The 14,428-nt window shown below is 44.5% G+C and overlaps 1 pseudogene; it reads left to right on the forward strand.

The window, feature by feature from the left end:
• LOC123115032 (uncharacterized) overlaps positions 1–14,428 on the forward strand; it is a 153,215-nt pseudogene that overhangs the window by 98,797 nt on the left and 39,990 nt on the right.

Raw genomic sequence — 14,428 nt, forward strand, 5'->3', positions numbered from 1 at the left:
ATGCCGGTGACGAAGATGATCATGGAGCCCCGAAGATGGAGATCGAAGGAGCTATATGATATTGGCCATATCATGTCACTACTTTATATAATTGCATGTGATGTTTATTATGTTTATGCGTCTTGTTTACTTAGAACGACGGTAGTAAATAAGATGATCCCTTATAATAATTCCAAGAAAGTGTTCCCCCTGACTGTGCACCGTTGCTAAAGTTCGTCGTTTCGAAGCACCACGTGATGATCGGGTGTGATAGATCCTTACGTTCATATACAACGGGTGTAAGATAGATTTACACATGCAGAACACTTAGGGTTAACTTGACGAGCCTAGCATGTACAGACATGGCCTCGGAACACAGAGACCGAAAGGTCGAACATGAGTCGTATGGAAGATACAATCAACATGGAGATGTTCACCGATGATGACTAGTCCGTCTCACATGATGATCGGACACGGCCTAGTCGACTCGGATCGTGTAACACTTAGATGACTAGAGGGATGTCTAATCTGAGTGGGAGTTCATTAAATAATTTGATTAGATGAACTTAATTATCATGAACTTAGTCTAAAACTTTTGCACAATATGTCTTGTGGATCAAATAGCCAACGCTCATGTCAACATGAACTTCAACGCGTTCCTAGAGAAAACCAAGCTGAAAGATGATGGCAGCAACTATTCAGACTGGGTCCGGAACCTAAGGATCATCCTCATAGCAGCCAAGAAAGCATATGTCCTAGATGAACCGCTAGGTGAAGCACCCATCCCAGAGAACCAAGACGTTATGAACGCTTGGCAGTCACGTGCTGATGATTACTCCCGCGTTCAGTGCGGCATGCTTTACAGCTTAGAACTGGGGCTCCAAAAGCATTTTGAGAAACACGGAGCATATGAGATGTTCGAGGAGCTGAAAATGGTTTTTCAAGCTCATGCCCGGGTCGAGAGATATGAAGTCTCCGACAAGTTCTATAGTTGTAAGATGGAGGAAAATAGTTCTGTCAATGAGCACATACTCAAAATGTCAGGGTTACACAACCGCCTGTCCCAGCTGGAGATCAACCTCCCGAACGAGGCGGTCATTGACAGAATCCTTCAGTCGCTCCCACCGAGATACAAGAGCTTTGTGTTGAACTACAATATGCAGGGGATGGTGAAGACCATTCCTGAAGTATTTTCAATGCTGAAGTCAGCAGAGGTTGAAATCAAGAAAGAACATCAAGTGTTGATGGTCAATAAGACCACTAAGTTTAAGAAGGGCAAGGGTAAGAAGAACTTCAAGAAGGACGGCAAAGATGTTGCCGCGCCCAGTAAGCCAGTTGCCGGGAAGAAGTCAAAGAATGCACCCAAGCCTGAGACTGAGTGCTTTTATTGCAAGGGGAAGGGTCACTCGAAGCGGAACTGCCCCAAATACTTAGCGGAAAAGAAGGCCGGCAACACTAAAGGTATATTTGATATACATGTAATTGATGTGTACCTTACCAGTACTCGTAGTAACTCTTGGGTATTTGATACCGGTGCCGTTGCTCATATTTGTAACTCACAACAGGAGCTGCGGAATAAGCGGAGACTAGCGAAGGACGAGGTGACGATGCGCGTCGGGAATGGTTCCAAGGTCGATGTGATCACCGTCGGCACGCTACCTCTACATTTACCCACGGGATTAGTTATGAACCTCAATAATTGTTATTTAGTGCCAAGTTTGAGGATGAACATTGTATATGGATCTCATTTAATACGAGATGGCTACTCATTTAAATCCGAGAATAATGGTTGTTCTATTTATATGAGAGATATGTTTTATGGTCATGCCCCGATGGTCAATGGTTTATTCTTAATGAATCTCGAATGTAATGTTACACATAGTGTGAATACCAAAAGATGTAAAGTTGATTACAATAGTCCCACATACTTGTGGCACTGCCGCCTTGGTCACATTGGTGTCAAGCGCATGAAGAAGCTCCATGCTGATGGACTTTTAGAGTCTCTAGATTACGAATCATTTGACACATGCGAACCATGCCTCATGGGCAAAATGACCAAGACTCCGTTCTCCGGAACAATGGAGCGAGCAACCAACTTATTGGAAATCATACATACCGATGTGTGCGGTCCAATGAGCGTTGAGGCTCGCGGAGGATATCGTTATGTTCTCACTCTCACTGATGACTTGAGTAGATATGTGTATGTCTACTTAATGAAACACAAGTCTGAAACCTTTGAAAAGTTCAAGGAATTTCAGAATGAGGTAGAGAATCAACGTGACCGAAAGATAAAGTTCCTACGATCAGATCGTGGAGGAGAATACATAAGTCACGAATTTGGTACACACTTAAGGAAATGTGGAATCGTTTCACAACTCACGCCGCCTGGAACACCTCAGTGTAACGGTGTGTCCGAACGTCATAATCGCACTCTATTGGATATGGTGCTATCTATGATGTCTCTTACCGATTTACCACTATCATTTTGGGGATACGCTCTAGAGACAACTACATTCACTTTAAATAGGGCACCGTCTAAATCCGTTGAGACGACACCATATTAATTATGGTTTGGGAAGAAACCTAAGCTGTCATTTCTAAAAGTTTGGGGATGCGATGCTTATGTCAAGAAACTTCAACCTGAAAAGCTCGAACCCAAGTCGGAAAAATGCGTCTTCATAGGATACCCTAAGGAAACCATTGGGTATACCTTCTACTTAAGATCCAAGGGCAAGACCTTTGTTGCCAAGAATGGATCCTTTCTGGAAAAAGAGTTTCTCTCGAAAGAAGTAAGTGGGAGGAAAGTAGAACTCGATGAAGTACTACCTCTTGAACCAGAAAGTAGTGTAGCTCAGGAAAATTTTCCTGTGGTGCCTACACCAACTGGAGAGGAAATTAATGATTATGATCAAGGTACTTTGGATCAAGTTGCTACTGATCCTCGTAGGTCCACAAGGACACGTTCCACACCAGAGTGGTATGGCAACCCTGTCCTGGAAATCATGTTGTTAGACAACGGTGAACCTTCGAACTATGAAGAAGTGATGGTGGGCCCGGATTCCAACAAATGGCTTGAAGCCAAGCAATCCGAAATAGAATCCATGTATGAAAACAAAGTATGGACTTTGACAGACTTGCCCGATGATCGGTGAGCGATAGAAAACAAATGGATCTTTAAGAAGAAGACGGACGCGGATGGTAATATTACCATCTATAAAGCTCGACTTGTCGCTAAGGGTTATCAACAAGTTCAAGGGGTTGACTACGATGAGACATTCTCTCCCGTAGCGAAGCTGAAGTCCGTCTGAATCATGTTAGCAATTGCCGCATACTATGATTATGAGATATGGCAGATGGACGTCAAAACGGCATTCCTTAACGGGCATCTTAAGGAATAACTATATATGATGCAGCCGGAGGGTTTTGTCGATCCTAAGAATGCTAACAAAGTATGCAAGCTCCAGCGATCCATTTATGGGCTGGTGCAAGCATCTCGGAGTTGGAACATTCGCTTTGATGAGATGATCAAAGCGTTTGGGGTTAGGCAGAGTTGCAGACTTATGGAGAAGCCTGCGTTTACAAGAAAGTGAGTGGGAGCTCTGTAGCATTTCTCATATTATATGTAAATGACATACTTTTGATGGGAAATGATATAGAACTTTTGGACATCATTAAGGCCTACTTGAATAAGTGTTTTTCAATGAAGGACCTTGGAGAAGTTGCTTACATATTAGGCATCAAGATCTATAGGGATAGATCGAGACGCCTCATAGGTCTTTCACAAAGCACATACCTTGATAAGATTTTGAAGAAGTTCAAAATGGATCAGTCCAAGAAGGGGTTCTTGCCTGTATGCAAGGTGTGAGATTGAGCTCGGCTCAATGCCCGACCACGGCAAAAGATAAAGAAGAGATGAGTGTCATCCCCTATGCTTCAGCCATAGTATCTATTATGTATGCCATGCTGTGTACCAGACCTAATGTAAACCTTGCCGTAAGTTTGGTAGGAAGGTACCAAAGTAATCCCGGCAAGGAACACTGGACAGTGGTCAAGAATATCCTAAAGTACCTGAAAAGGACAAAGGACATGTTTCTCGTTTATGGAGGTGACGAAGAGCTCGCCGTAAAGGGTTACGTCGATGCTAGCTTCGACATAGATCTGGATGACTCTAAGTCACAAACCGGATACGTGTATATGTTGAATGATGGAGCAGTAAGCTGGTGCAGCTGCAAGCAGAGCGTCGTGGCGGGATCTACATGTGAAGCGGAGTACATGGCAGCCTCAGAGGCAGCGCATGAAGCAATTTGGGTGAAGGAGTTCATCACCGACCTGGAAGTCATACCCAATGTGTCGGGGCCGATCAAACTCTTCTGTGACAACACTGGAGCTATTGCCCTTGCCAAGGAGCCCAGGTTTCACAAGAACACCAGGCACATCAAGCGTTGTTTCAACTCCATCCGTGAAAATGTTCAAGATGGAGACATAGATATTTGCAAAGTACATACGGATCTGAATGTCGCAGATCCGTTGACTAAACCTCTCTCGCGAGCAAAACATGATCAACACCAGAACTCTATGGGTGTTCGATTCATCACAATGTAACTAGATTATTGACTCTAGTGCAAGTGGGAGACTGTTGGAAATATGCCCTAGAGGCAATAATAAAAGGATTATTATAATATTTCCTTGTTCATGATAATTGTCTTTATTCATGCTATAATTGTATTATCCGGAAATCATAATACACGTGTGAATACATAGACCATAATATGTCCCTAGTAAGCCTCTAGTTGACTAGCCCGTTGATCAACAGATAGTCATGGTTTCCTGACTATGGACATTAGATGTCATTGATAAGAGGATCACATCATTAGGAGACTGATGTGATGGACAAGACCCAATCCTAAGCATAGCACAAGATCGTGTAGTTCGTTTTGCTAGAGCGTTTCCAATGTCAAGTATCTTTTCCTTAGACCATGAGATCGTGTAACTCCCGGATACCGTAGGAGTGCTTTGGGTGTACCAAACGTCACAACGTAACTGGGTGACTATAAAGGTGCACTACAGGTATCCCCGAAAGTGTCTGTTGGGTTGACACAGATCGAGACTGGGATTTGTCACTCCGTATTACGGAGAGGTATCACTGGGCCCACTTGGTAGTGCATCATCATAATGAGCTCAAAGTGACCAAGTGTCTGGTCATGGGATCATGCATTACGGTACGAGTAAAGTGACTTGCCGGTAAAGAGACTGAACGAGGTATTGGGATACCGATCGAGTCTCAGGCAAGTAACATACCGTCTGACAAATGGAATTGTATACGGGGTTGATTGAATCCTTGACATCGTGGTTCATCCGATGAGATCATCGAGGAGTATGTGGGAGCCAACATGGGTATCCAGACCCCGCTGTTGGTTATTGACCGGAGAGCCGTCTCGGTCATGTCTGCATGTCTCCCGAACCCGTAGGGTCTACACACTTAAGGTTCAGTGACGCTAGGGTTGTATCAATATATGTATGCAGCAAACCGAAAGTTGTTCGGAGTCCCGGATGAGATCCCAAACATCACGAGGAGTTCCGAAATGGTCCGGAGGTAGAGAATAATATATAGGAAGTGATGTTTCGGCCATCGGGAAAGTTTCGGGGTCATCCGGTATTGTACCGGGACCACCAGACGGGTCCCGGGGGTCCACCGGGTGGGGCCACCTATCCCGAAGGGCCCCGTGGGCTAAAGTTGGAGGGGAACCAGCCCCTAGTGGGCTGGTGCCCTCCCCCTTGGGCCCCCCTGCGCCTAGGGTGGGAAACCCTGGGGTGGGGGGTGCACCACTTGCCTTGTGGGGCACTCCACCCCCCCTGGCTGCCGCCCCCCTTGGGAGATTGCATCTCTAGGGCCGGCGCCCCCCTGGGGGCCTATTTAAAGGAGGGAGAGGGAGGGCAGCCGCACCCTGAGTCTTGGCGCCTCCCTCCCCCTGGTACACCTCTTCCTCCTCCCACAGTTGCTTGGCGAAGCCCTGCCGGAGTTCTGCTGCATCCACTACCACGCCATCGTGCTACTGGATTATCATCAACCTCTCCTTCCGCGTTGCTGGATCAAGACGGAGGAGACGTCACGCTGACCGTACGTGTGTTGAACGCGGAGGTGCCGTCCGTTCGGCTCTAGGATCTCCGGTGATAGGATCACGACGAGAACGACTACCTCAACCCCGTTCTTTTGAACGCTTCCGCTCGTGATCTACAAAGTGGTATGTAGATGCATCTCTCCTTTCACTCGTTGATTAGATGAACTCATAGATGGATGTTGGTGAAGCCGTAGGAAAAACTTTATTTTCTGCAACGTTCCCCTACATAGAGGGGGGGTGATTAGACTACTTAACCTTTTCCCAATTTTAGAGTTTGACAGATTTTAGCTATCTTAGGACAAGTCAAGCAATCATCACACTATTCAAGCAAGAATTCAAAGAGTATATAGGGAGCGGAAATTAAAGCATGCAACTTGCAAGAAAGTAAAGGGAAGGGTTTGGAGGATTCAAACGCAATTGGAGTCACAGATGTTTTTGGCGTGGTTCTGATAGGTGATGCTATCGTACATCCACGTTGATGGAGACTTCAACCCATGAAGGGTAACGGTTGCGTGAGTCCACGGAGGGCTCCACCCACGAAGGGTCCACGAAGAAGCAACCTTGTCTATCCCACCGTGGTCGTCGCCCACGAAGGACTTGCCTCACTAGCGGTAGATCTTCACGAAGTAGGCGATCTCCTTGCCCTTACAAACTCCTTGGTTCAACTCCACAATCTTGTCGCAGGCTCCCAAGTGACACCTAGCCAGTCTAGGAGACACCACTCTCCAAGAAGTAACAAATGGTGCGTTGATGATGAACTCCTTGCTCTTGTGCTTCAAATGATAGTCTCCCCAACACTCAACTCTCTCTCATAGGATTTGGATCTGGTGGAAAGAGGATTTGATTGGAAAGCAACTTGGGGAAGGCTAGAGATCAAGATTCATATGGTAGGAATGGAATATCTTGGCCTTAACACATGAGTAGGTGGTTCTCTCTCAGAAATGGTAAGTTGGAAGTGTAGGTTTAGTCTGATAGCTCTCTCCATGAATGAAGAGGAGGTGGAGGGGTATATATAGCCTCCACACAAAATCTAACCGTTACACACAATTTACCAAACTCGGTGGGAGCGATTCACAGACTCGGTCGGACCGATTTAGTAAACCTAGTGACCGTTAGTGATTTTCGGTGGGACTGACATGCAACTCGGTGAGACCGATTCGGTTAGGGTTAGGGCATAACGTAATCTCGGTGAGACCGATTACACAAACTCGGTGAGGCCGATTTTGGTATTAAGCTTTCCAGAGAGTTGGTCAGGTAAACTCGGTGGGACCGATTTGCTCTTTTCGGTGAGACTGAAATGTTACAAAAGGGAAACAAAGAGTTTACATTGCAATCTCGGTGGGACCGATCGCTCACTTCGGTTTGACCGAAATGTTACAAATGGAAACAGAGAGATTACAATCCCATCTCGGTGAGACCGAGATCCCTATCGGTAGGACCGATTTGCCTAGGGTTTGTGGCAGTGGCTATGACATTTGAAATCGGTGGCGCCGGGTTGGAAGAATCGGTGTGACCGATTTTGGCTCTGGGTTTAGGTCATTTGTGGATGTGAGAAAGTAGTTGAAGGTTTTGGAGCATATCACTAAGCACGTGAAGCAAGAGGCTCATTAAGCAACACCTCATCCCTCCTTGATAGTATTGGATTTTCCTATAGACTCAATGTGATCTTGGATCACTAAAATATAAAATGAAGAGTCTTGAGCTTTTGAGCTTGAGCCAATTCTTTGTCCTTAGTATTTTGAGGGATCCACTTTCATCATCCATGCCATGCCATTCATTGAGCTTTCCTGAAATAATAGTCTTGGAATAGCATTAGCTCAATGAGCTATATGTTGTTATGAATTAGCAAAACCACCTAGGGATAGTTGCACTTTCAATCTCACTCTTTTTGGTAATTGATGACAACATATAGATCAAAGCTTCGACAAATGATAATAAGATTAAAAAACATCGTCGCTTTGATAAGTATGTGATAAGCAAGAGCTCCCCCTAAATTTGTGCATAGTTTAAAATTTGCTTTGGAATGCAAATGCACAAGGAATTAGGCTCATGGGTTACTCTTCCATGTCACATACATCTTGGTGGAGCGCTCAAAATGATAAAGATTGAATACATGCACTCATCACCAAGCAAAGTGAATGATCACATAGGATCGATAAGATAATATCATCAAGCATGCATAAGTGTAGCTTATGATCAAACACATGATCATCAATGTCTCACCTATAACAGCATACTATCTCAAGCAATCAAAAGCAAACAAAGTTTGAACCACCAAAGCAAGAGAGAATAAAAGCAACACTCTCTCTCTCGAAGCCTATGATCTATAAATTTTTCTCCCCCTTTGGCAACAAGTTACCATAAAGTTCATAGAAAATGCATAGTGCTAGATCGACTCTTAGGCTTGATCTTCAGTTGGTGGTGTAGAGATGGCTCCTTGGACGAAGGCTTCAGTTGATGTAGAGGGTGCTGGAGTTGATGCTGGAGCTGGTTGCACTGGAGCTGTAGGAGCTGTAGCTGGTGCAGATGATGTGGCTCTGGTGTCTGGCACGGGCACAGCAGCTGACCTCTGAGCTCTAGGCACTCTGGCAAATACATTAGTGGTAGTCTTGCCCTTCCTCTCCTGCATGTCATCCTGTAGCTGCTCCACAACTGACTGAATCTCAGTTACCTTGACATCTAGCTCATAGAATTTTTGTTCCATGATTCTTTCCAAGCTCTCCTGATTTTGAGTGAGGGTGGCCAATCCCTAATCAATCCTCAGAGATGATGCTATCAAGTAACCAAGCTGCTCCTGCTTGTTCTTCAAGAAATACTCAGATGCCTCCTCTTGAGTTGGCATCTTGGCACCCTTCTCCTTTCTTTCCTTCTCGTTCTTCTCTTGAGCTTGAACTGATGATGGATCATCCTCATTCATGACAACCTCATTGTCCTCAAAATCTGGATAAAGTGGAAAATGTTCCCTATCCAATAGATATTTGCCTTTGCCCATCTTTGAGTTAATCGACTCCTGAATCTGAGGGGAAAATCCACAACTCCTCTTATGATCTGCTGCAGTCCTCTTAATGGTTTCAACTATAAGGCTCATGACCTTGAATTTCTATGGCACATCAATTAAATGCAACATATTGATTGCATGCCCTCTGATCATGTTGTGGTCCCTGACTTAGGCAATAGTGTGTGCCTTAGGATCCAATTGATTGTAGGTAGCCCTGACAAAAGAAAGTGGACTGATCCAAAAGAGAAAGTCTCTAGGGCTTTGTCTAGGATCTCCTTGTACATATGTGCCATGGTATTGTGTCCCATTTTCTTCTTGGCATATATATCCAGGTCATCATCATTTTCCTTTGAGGCATTTATCAGTTTTGCCCACTCCTCAACAGTTGACTAGTACCTTGTACCTTCAGACATCCAAACTATCCTTCCATCTGGATAGAAGTATGTTGTGGAGTAGAATTGCATGATAAGTTCATCATTCCAGTTTGTGAGCTTTTGCCCAACAAAATCTGCAACTCCACAAGCAACAAAATTGTCTTGCACTCCGGGATAGTGCTCTTCATTTTCCTTCATGTAGGTCCAGTCGACCCACCTCATATCACACACAATGGGCTTCTTGTCCAACAAGATTGTCTCATAGAAGTCCTGCTGTTCCTTTGTATGGAACCTGTAATCAATAGTAGTTTTTCTCCTTGTGGAATATGGATCTGCCATCCTCCATAGCCTCAACCCTGAATCTTTTCTGATGTTCATGTCCTCAACCACAGGATGGGCATCATTGTGGTCTGGTATCTTGGGCTTGAGCTTCCTCAGAACTTGTCCTTCTTCATCTTCCTCCTCAGCAACCTCGGGCATTGGGGCCTTGTTCTTCTCAGCAGCTGGAATACTCCTGGTATTCCTCTTTGGTGCAGACTTGGCCTTGGGGGCAGCTTTGGGTGCTTCCTTGGGCTTAGATGTTGCAGCCCCTGATCTAATAGCATCACCCATAAGCTTTGGTGCCTTGGGTGATGGTGCAGCAAGCTCTTCTTCTTCTTCCATCATGGAAGGTTGACTAACAACTCTGGCCATGGTCTTCTTGACCCTTTCCTTCCTTTTCTTTCCTTCAGCAGCAGCTGGCTCTTTGGGATCAGGCTTCTCAGGTATTTGATTTGAGACTCTGGCTTTGGACATTGGTTGTCTTCCTACAGGCCTTTTAATCTTCATGCCTGGCTTTGTATTCTTTGCTGAGCCATACTCCTTTTTGAGTACTACTTTCTTGGAAGTAGCCTCATCCTCTTCAGCTCTATAATCCTCATCTTCAGAGTCTGAGGTTCTCTTCTTCCTTTGCCTGGTAGCAGCCTTAGGCAGGATGCTAGGAGTGCTCCTGCTGCCTTCATCTGAAGTGCTGGAGGGACTAGTGCCCTCACTCATGTCAATCTGCTCTGCTGACCTGTTCTCACTGTCACTCTGGTCTGACATGCTGCAAATACAGACTGCTGACCCTGTGAAGAGTTATAGATGAGATAGAGTGGATGAGCATCACAAAATGCAGAAATTTATGCAAAAGAATGATTCAAAAATTCAGTTTTATTTTTCCACTGAAAACATTTCGGATCAACCGATTTTCAAACTCGGTTATACCGAAGCAGTTTTGGAACCTAAACTGATGAACTCGGTTGGACCGAGTCACAGTTCGGGGGCACCGAGACTGCTAGGGTTTCACAAAGTCCTAAAATCGGTCGCACCGATTAGCAATTCTTGGTCAGACCGAGAGTTACTAGTGCAATGGCATAAGCCAAATTGGTGGGACCGAGTTTTTCAACTCAGTGGGTCCGAGATGGTTTCGGCGGAAACCTAACCCTAAATTTTCCAATCTCATCTAATCTACGGATTGCATTGACTGGATCGGAGTGTTTCAATCGTAGCAAGAATCAATAAGAACACAATGTGCTAGGAATCAGACGAGGATAGCACTGTGGTCGAGTCCATACCCTAGTTCGGCGATGAACTCACTACGGCGGCAACGGCGGGGTTGAATTCTGTTGACGGCGGCGGAGACCAGCGACAGGAGGCGGCTGGCGGCGAGGAGACGATCCGGAGACCTTGGAGGCGGAGCGAGCTATTGCGCGGGCGAAGGGGTTTGGAGGAATTTCCAAATTTTTGCCCGTGATTATATATAGCCCGACCCTATCGGTGTGACCGAGTGGAACAACTCGGTGGCACCGAGATGCATAACTATGTACAGTTACAGCAACTCGGTGTGACCGAAAAGTTCAAATCGGTTGCACCGAGATTGAAAACCTAGATCGACTTAGTGATCTCGGTAGGGCCAAAATGGAGGAATCAGTCAGACCGAGAATCACAAAGAAGTTTTGGAAGTTTAAGTCTATGACGAATCGGGGACTCCGAGTGCTCCTCACACAAAGTGGTTCGAATCTGACTTGATCAAATTTTTTGATGTAGCATGAATAGAGTTTGAGACGAGAAAAGCATAGATAGCGAGAGAAGGTTCTTAGGCATTCTTGTCCATCCACTTGGCCAAAAGAAGAAAGAACCAAACAATCAAAACAACAAGTGGATGTCCTTGAATGAGTAAAATATGCACCAACATGCTCACACAATAAGATGGCAAATGAAATATGTGGCAAACCATGCACAACCAATTCTAGCATCTATCAAACAATTGGCGATGACTAGGTCATCTATATAGGAGTATATTAACTTAGGAGTCAAATGAGAACATTTGATCATAGGTCATACTCATCATTTAAGCTCAAGTGGGGTTACCACTTTTACATAATGCATTGATGTGTTCACACCATTAGAGTTGCTTTGACTCAATTCTTAGAGTTAAGCTCCCCCTAGATGTGAGATCCCCTTTTAGAGGGATGAACTAACCTTGGGTTTTGTCGATGATGACTTCATGTAGGTGTTGAAGATGTGGATGCTCAATGTTGATGTAGATCATTTGGAGCAATCCTTTGGAGTGAGTTGCACTTTCAACTTACCTACATGGGTTAGTCCCACAAGGAACAAACAGGAATATCCATAGACATAGAGTGACGCACACACAAGATGATGTCCATGAAATCATTAGGTTACCTTGTCCCTTGCCTTACCAACATGAGGGTTTGTGCCTCCTTGAACTAGTGCAAGATGTGGAAGTTGATTGCACTTGTCCTTGCCATAATGATATGAGTGAAGAATGTTGGCGGAGTCACCCTAAAGAACTCTCTAGTTGTTCTTCTTCGGGATCCACATCATCTTGATGGGAATCCTTGGAGTTGTAGTTGTACTTGATGAAGTAGAACTTGACATAGTTTTGGGAATCCACTTGACCGAGACCTTAGGTGCTTCTTCAAATGCATCAATCTCTTCTAGAAGCTTGTCCTTGCCTTTGTTCTTGTGGTCTTGTGATGGAAGATCATCTTGAGCTTGTGTTCCCTTGAAGGAAGTAGGATCATACTTCTCTTGTTGAGGAACAAACTTCGTCTTGGGGTATTGATCTTCTTCCCACTCAACTCCATTGGCATTGAACTTTCGTTCAAAACCAACACCTTGATTCTTCCGGTGCCTTCCTTGCTTGCGTACAATTTCCTCGAATTGCTTACTCCCGGCAAGGCTCTTGTAGACACCTTTCTCTATAATTCCCTTCAATAAGCTATTTTCTTGCTCAAGTGTAACTTGGCTAAGAGAATCATTAGTGGAATCAAGAGAACTACTAGAAGCAACAATATTGGATTTGACATTATTATTGTTACTACTAGAGGAAGTATCTTTCTTGTACTTGTTACTAGACTTGACTTGAGGCATGTAAGTAGATAGGAGTAAACGCTTGGCAATGTAAGAAGAACTTTTGTTACGGAGATCATCATTAATTTCTTTTAAGAACTCATGCTCTTGCTCAAGATTGAGCTTTTCAAAGCGTAACTTATCATGAGCCCTTAAAAGTTCTCGATGATTTTCGAAGCTAGTTTCATGAGCCAACTTAAGAGTGTTTAGTTCTTTAGTTAGAAGCTCAATCTTCTCCTTATCATTGTCATTTGTTTTATCTTGATTAGCACGATTAATTGAGGTTTCATCATAGTATTCATCACTAGAGTTGTCAACAAGTAAATCATCATCCACAAGCAAGTCATCTTCATCACTATTGAAATCAACGTATTCAGGATGTGTTACCTTTGGACCTTTGGCCATGAAGCATCTTCCAATTCCTTCATTTGGTGAATCAAATATGTCGTAGGAGTTGGTTGACACAAGTGCTAGACCGGCAATACCTTCATCTTGAGTATGTTCGGAGTCGGAGTGATAGCTTCTCTCGGAGTGATTGTCGGAGTCGGAGCCGGATACCCATTCACCAACATGAGCTTGATGTCTTCGTTTTTGTGTAGCTCCTTGATGACTTGTCCTTCCTTTCCAAATCCTTGCTTCTCCGTGAGGGTCTTCGTTCATAACGATCATCTCTACTCCTCCTCTCTCTTGGTGGTGATTCTCCTCTTTTGCTTCTTCTTTTTGGAGAATCTTCTCTTCTTTTGTAGGGTGTCGTACACTCATTGGAATAGTGTCCAGGCCTCCCACAATTGTAGCAATTGCGCTCACGACTAGAAGATCTTTTGTCATGATAAGACCTTGACTTGGAGCTTCTTTCTTTGCTTCTACTCTTGTAGAATTTGTTGAAGTTCTTCACCATTAAGCTCAATTCTTAATTGAAGGTTTGTTTCTCACTTGATGATGTGGGGGCTTCACTTGAGGCTTTGTAAGCACCACTTGACTTGTTGTGAAGTTCCTCCTTATCTTTGAGTGACATCTCATGAGCAACAATTCTTCCAATGACTTCCATTGGCTTGAGATCTTTGTAGTTTGGCATCATTTGGATCAATGTTCACACGGTATCATAATTTCGATCCAATGCTCTTAGGATCTTCTTGATGATGAATCTGTCGGTCATCTCTTCACTCCCTACGTCGGCAATCTCATTTGTGATAAGTGCAAGCCTAGAGTACATTTCAGCGACACCTTCACCATCCTTCATTTTGAACTTGTCAAGCTGACTTTGGAGCATATCCAACTTGTATTCCTTGACGGATTCGGTACCTTCATGCATATCAATCAAAGTATCCCAAATTTCCTTTGCATTCTCCACTACTAGAAAAACCCCTACTAATGGCGCACCTAGTATGGCTATTAATGGCGCATCTGTGGTGCGCCATTAATAGCACGCCATTAGTAATTTTTACTAATGGCGCACCACCTGGTGCGCCATTAGTATCTGGTATACTAATGGCGCACCTCGGGTGCGCCATTAGTATAGGCCAGGGTGCGCCATTAGTATGCCTCCCAGGGGCCATGTATAC

Source organism: Triticum aestivum, chromosome 5B (assembly GCF_018294505.1).
Source record: "Triticum aestivum cultivar Chinese Spring chromosome 5B, IWGSC CS RefSeq v2.1, whole genome shotgun sequence".
NCBI lineage: Eukaryota > Viridiplantae > Streptophyta > Magnoliopsida > Poales > Poaceae > Triticum > Triticum aestivum.